The sequence below is a fragment of the Mesoplodon bidens genome, assembly GCF_964165515.1.
Source record: "Mesoplodon bidens genome assembly, chromosome: 5".
In the NCBI taxonomy this organism is placed as follows: Eukaryota; Metazoa; Chordata; class Mammalia; order Artiodactyla; family Ziphiidae; genus Mesoplodon; species Mesoplodon bidens.
The window spans coordinates 96,334,623-96,340,872 of NC_138161.1; positions in this window are offsets into that span (position 1 = coordinate 96,334,623).

Sequence of the window (6,250 nt, forward strand, 5' to 3'; positions counted from 1 at the left end):
AATAGACCACATAGATACAGCCAACTGATCTTTGACAAAGGAGCAAAGGCAATTCATGGAGCAAAGATACTCTTTTCAACAAATGGTGCTGGATCCATGGCCATCCACATGCAAAAAATTAAATCTAGACACAAACCTTACACCCCTCAAAATTAACTCAAAATGGATCATAGAAATAAACTTAAAACTCAAAACTACAAAACTCCTAGAAGATAACATATGAGAAAATCAAGATGACCTGGGGTTTGGTGATGACTTTTTTAGATACAACACCAAAGGCATAATTTATGAAAGAAAGAATTGATAAGCTGGACTTCATTAAAATTAAAAAAGTTCTGCTCTGCAAAAGACATTGTCAAGAGAATAAAAAGACAAGCCACAGACTGAGAGAAAATACTTGCAAAAGACACATCTGATAAAGGACTATTATCTAAAATATATAAAGAATCCTTAAGACTTGATAAACAATAAGAAAACAAACAACCTGATAAAAAATGAGACAAAGACCTTAACAGACACCTTACCAAGGAAGATATACAGATGGCATATAAGAATATGAAAAGATGCTCCACATGATATGTCATTGGGGAAATGTAAATTAAAATAATAATGAGATACCACTGCACACCTATTAAGTGACCAAAATCCAGAATACTGATAAATATCAAATGCTGGCATGGAGGTGAAGCAACAGGAACTCTCATTCATTGCTAGTGAGAATGCAAAATGGTTCAGTCACTTAGGAAGACAGTTTGGCAGCTTTTTACAAAACTAAATATACTCTTACCATATGATTCATCAATTGTGTTCCTCGGTATTCACCCAAAGGAAGTGAAAACATGTCCACACAAAAACCTGTACATGGATATTTATAGCAGCTTTCTTCATGATTGCCAAAACTTGGAAGCAACCAAGAAATCCCTCAGGTGGTGAATGGATAAATAAGCTGTGGTATAGAAGACAGTGAAATATTATTCAGTCCAAAAAGAAATGAGCTATCAAGCCATGAAAAGACATGGATGAACCTTAAATGCATTTTTTTTTTTTTGCGGTACGCGGGCCTCTCACTGTTGTGGCCTCTCCCGTTGTGGAGCACAGGCTCTGGACACGCAGGCTCAGCAGCCATGGCTCACGGGCCCAGTCGCTCCACAGCATGTGGGATCTTCCCGGACCGGGGCACGAACCCGTGTCCCCTGCATCGGCAGGCGGATTCTCAACCACTGCGCCACCAGGGAAGCCCCTAAATGCATAATATTAAGTGAAAGAAGCCAGTCTAAGAAGACTGCATATTGTATGATTCCAATATGACACCTAGACAAGGCAAAAGTATGGGGATGGTAAAGAAGATCAGTGGTTGCCAGAGGTTGGGCCAGGAGGAGGGATGAATAGGCACGCACAGAATAGGTTTACAGCAGCGAAATACTCTGTATGGTACTATAATGGTAGATATGTGTCATTATACATTTGTCCCATTCCAAGGAATATACAACACCAAAGTGAACTCTGATGCAAGCTATGGACTGTGGTGATCATGAAGTGTCAATCAATGTAGGTTCATCAATTGTAATAAATGTACCACTCTGGTGGGATATATTAATAATAGGGAGGCTATGCACGTGTGGAAATCTCTATATCTATCGTCAACTTAATTTTGCTGTGAAACTAGAACTGCTTCAAAAAATAAAGTCTATTAAGAAAATAATTTTAAAAATACTACTGTCCACACCCAAACATTTGCATGCCTTTGTGGGGGCCCCTGTTCAAAATGTATGTGGAAGAATAAGTTTATAGCCGAAACTCATTTTTAAAGTTGGTTTATCTCCAACTGTATGAGTGTTTTATCACTGTTATTATAAATGCCCTTTAATGCAGGCCTTCTCATTCATTAGCTTAGAGAGTTCCAAAGTTAAATGAAAAACAACAGTTTCTTAACAAGCTAACAGACTTTAAAGCCCTTAGAGTGGATGGAAGAAATGAGTGTTGCAAAGCTTTATAGATATTGATAGGATTGCTTTATTCTGAAATGTTGACATAAATAAGCCTCTTCAAAGGTGTCACTGGGTCTATCATGGAAATTGCCATGTAAATTTTGGGAACTTGATAAGCTTTGGAACTTGGGCATAAATAATACATTCACCAGCAAAACTTGACCCACTATTTTTATTGGCATGTTCACAAATTTCTAAAGCTTCACAATGGCAATTTCCAAAAAGGCAACTCTTAAGCTAACATTTTTTGTGTGTGCATATTATTGTCTGTTTTGAATTGAGGAAATAAATTTTCTCTTAAGAAAGTAGGAAAGTTGATGTTCAGTGTTTACTGTATGCCTGGAACTTTAACTCATTTTATCCTGACAACAAATCAGTAAGGTCAGTATTGTTATCTCTTTTAGATATAAGGAAACTAAGAGGCACTGGGAATAACAGTAGCTAAGGCTTATATAACAATATGTATCAGGCAATGTTTCAAATACTTTTTGCAATATATGGGTGGATTTAGTTCCTCAAAACAACTTTAAAAAGGTAGGAACCATTATTATGTCTTTTTTGCAGATGAGAAAACTGAAGCACAGAGAGATCAGTGACTTGTTCAAGGTAAGTGATAGAAGCCAGGATGGAGATGCAGGTAGACTGGCTCAAGTCAAACCCTTTAACTACTAAGCTATAGCCTTAAAAATAGCAAAAGGCCTTACAGCAAGGCAATGGTAGAGTTATTTTTCTTGTCTCTCTAATCCTTTAAGTCTTTCTCTTTCTTCAGGGTTCAAGTTTCCGCTAAAATGAGAGTCATTATTATACCCTGACTCTCAGGGTGCTGTTGGGATACACTGTTTCCCTGAGCTGCCATGGCCATATTATTTGTAGTTCTACTTAGCAAGCATTTAACTCTGATTTAGCTGTTTACATGTAAGCTCTTTGAAGATAGAGACTAATGTCTTATTATCTCTAAGCAACCAACATTTGTACAGTAATGGCTGCTCTGGAAATTCTGAAATGAAAAAGTGGACTATTTCCATTTTTAAGCAATGGTGTTTTCTTTTTTTGTTCTATGCTAAAGGGGCAAATATGACATGAATGAAAAGGTCTGTAGCTGATGATGTTATATAGAAGACTGAGTAGCTTAAGCCTGAATTGATAACACTCAGAAGGAAAGAATGTCAACTAAATGCCAAACTTAAGCTAACAGAAATAATGCAATGTAAACTGAAAAAAATTTTAGAATACAATAAACACAATAAAATTACTATCTTCTCTACACAAATGTAACTTCTCTTAAACTCCATTGGCCAATAGGTACTGGAGACATGAGTTTGAAACATGAGCCCCCCATGTGGAGCCCTGAGCCACTACTCACTGGTCACTGGGAGTACATGGCCTATATCACTCAGAAGATACCACTTCAGATTCTTCAAAGCTGAGATGCAAAGCCCAGTTCCCAGAGACAGAGACATTTATCTTTTGTTCCTAGTGCTGGGGCTCAGGTCGGTTGGCCCAGGCATGTGTGTTGCAGTGAAAGCAGCACTGAACATGGAGTCATATGATCTGGGCTTAAAGCCCAGTCCTGACACTCCCTAGTTATGTGCTGGGGCAAGTTCCTGATCTGCAGTTTCTTCATTTGTATAGTGGGTGTAAAAATACTGCCACATTGTTTTGATTAAAGGGTTGACTGAGATTTTGTTTGTGAAAGTCTCTGGCCCATTAATCCTCTCAGTATTTGGGCAATGTGAGTTCCATCCATTCCTGTCTTGGCCACCTCCAACGTGCACTGCTGCTCTGGCTGCTGGTTCCTAGGCTCTCACTACTCTGGCTCCCTGAGGTCTTCAGTCCACTTAGTGCTGACTTCACCCCAGAAGCCACTACAGGGGGCTTGAACTTTCCTGCACTCTGTCCAGAGCTCTCCTCAGCTTTGCTGCTGCCATTGGTTCCCTCCCAGCCCCCAACATGCACCTCACTGCAGATTTCATTTTTTCTAGGGCCTTTCTAGAGGCCCCCTCCAGCTGTCATCACCACCTCTACAGAGACATTCCAACCTTGTTTGCCTTTGGCTAGCTAATACCTTACTTCCCAGACTCCGTATTCAGCATCCATGCAGTCCACAAGCATTAACTGAAGGCCTACTAAGTACCATGTCAGACACTGGAGTTACTGGGTGGTTGTCTTCAAGGAGCTCAGAATTTAGAAGGAAAATAGACAAACCAACCATAACAGTACAGTGTGAGATGTGTTAAGAGAGAGAAGCAGAGAGCAGAGACCAGGGCTCATCTGTAGACCTGTCTCTCTAGTATTCTAGCTTTGCCACCCAGACAGAGTCCTGTGTCTAAGGCTTTGGGTGCAGCAAAAATTGACTACAGATCCCAAAGACTGACAATGAAAAGGCCTTGCAGGGCTGTCATTATAACTTTCTGTGCTGTGTCCTGGGGGTGGGAGTGCATAGGGCGTCTCATGTTCCCTCATGCTAGCAACCCACTTCGCTTCCTAAGCCTCACACTGGAAGTAATCACTTGTGTGATTTCTACCCCTGGTGGCCTCTCTCCTTCTAATATGAACAGGTCTCCCATGCCCCTTAGGCTCTGCCACGCACAGGCTCATTTATTCATCCATAAACATTGATCCTATGGCATAAAAGCTGTGCAGAGTGTCTCATGGTTAAATAATGATTCTTCTGACTATAAGACCTGAGCTTTGGTTTGTTTTTCCACCAGAAGTTAGATTTGGGATAATACTCAACTCTTTGACTTGCTTCCTGTGCAACCAATGGAAAACATTCACAATATCATTCACAAAAGATCAGGGTGTGAGCTCTTCACAAGTCAGTGAAGATAACTGGCCTGCAAGCAGATTGAGCTCAGAACCTTAACTTCATTAGAGAGAAGAGAGGTCCAATATACGGACTCAGGGCCACAGCTGTTTTCATGATATGGAATTGGTGAGCCTATTCCAAGGAGTACACTATAAAGATGCATCTGTGCATATTCTTATAGTTTCCGTCAACTAACAGATTAACAGAATGGAATAATTGCCAAAATAGGTGAAACAAAGTGCATGAGCAAAAGAAGCTACGATTAAAAGAAAGAAATTCTTGTATAAAAATATTTGAAAATGTGGTCCTCAAATCATGGGTTCTTGAGGGAGGGACAGTCCGTTCACCTCTGTATTCTCAGAACCTAGGAGATAGTTTTTTGAACATTGCTTAATAAATATTATATAAAAGAATTCACAATTACTTGCCAAAAATCTGGAATAATGAATCTATGAGAAAGTAGTCATTTGGAATAAAATATACTTAATATGGTAAGTCAAATTCAGAATAAAATATAAATCCATCTCATAAAATATATTATAAATGCATTAGACCAGATATTAATATAAGCACAAGTTAAGAACATAAAGGATGTGAACCAAGAGTTGGCAAGGAAGAAAGATCTACAAATGCTTTCAAAGTTGTTGAAAATGTTTACTAGCTGAATTCTTGTATAGTCTATGACTAAAAAGGCAACACAAAAATTTACAATAAAGGGTAGGGAAGGAGAGCTTAAAACTTGGTGGAAATATTTTTTCCTCTGTCTGTTGTGAATTTCTCAATTACAATGAGATTTTCATATTTTTACTTTTCCCATGTAATCTACAGAAATTATATGTAAGCTGGGGTTTCAGAATAACATCTTTAAGAATTATTTTCATTGTTGTTCTTTAAACCATCCATTTCTGGATTCTTAAAATACCTCTGGCTACTAAACAGGACTATTCACAAATATTTCATTTTGGTTCATTGAACTGAATTCCTTTCTTGCTCAAGAATAAAATAGTCATTTAAAAACAATACGTTGTTTTCTTACAAAATTAAGTACTAAGAAAAGTTAAAAATTAAAAAACAAAAAAAAGAGCCAAATAAGAAAGTCCTTTGTAAGAGGCTACCAGCTGCTGCAATAGGACACTTGCCCCTCCTCTCTACATTCTGCAGTGACTCTGGGGCCCTCAGAGCCTGGGCATAAATAACCCCAAGTAGTCCCTGATGCAGCGTTCCTGTCTCCAGCCAGCCATCCCTCTGCTTGGCACTGCAGCAGCTGGAAGGTGACTGACATGCCCTCTGGCTGCCTTCTAACACTTCCAACCACAGTCTACATGTGCATTAAGTTTAATGCCTCCACCCCAATTGCTCTCTAGAACTAGCTGGATGGAAGCTGCTACCAATCAATGAGTAGATCCATTACCTCCTTGAGCACTTAGGCCCAGGGAGAGAAAGCCTGAATTTA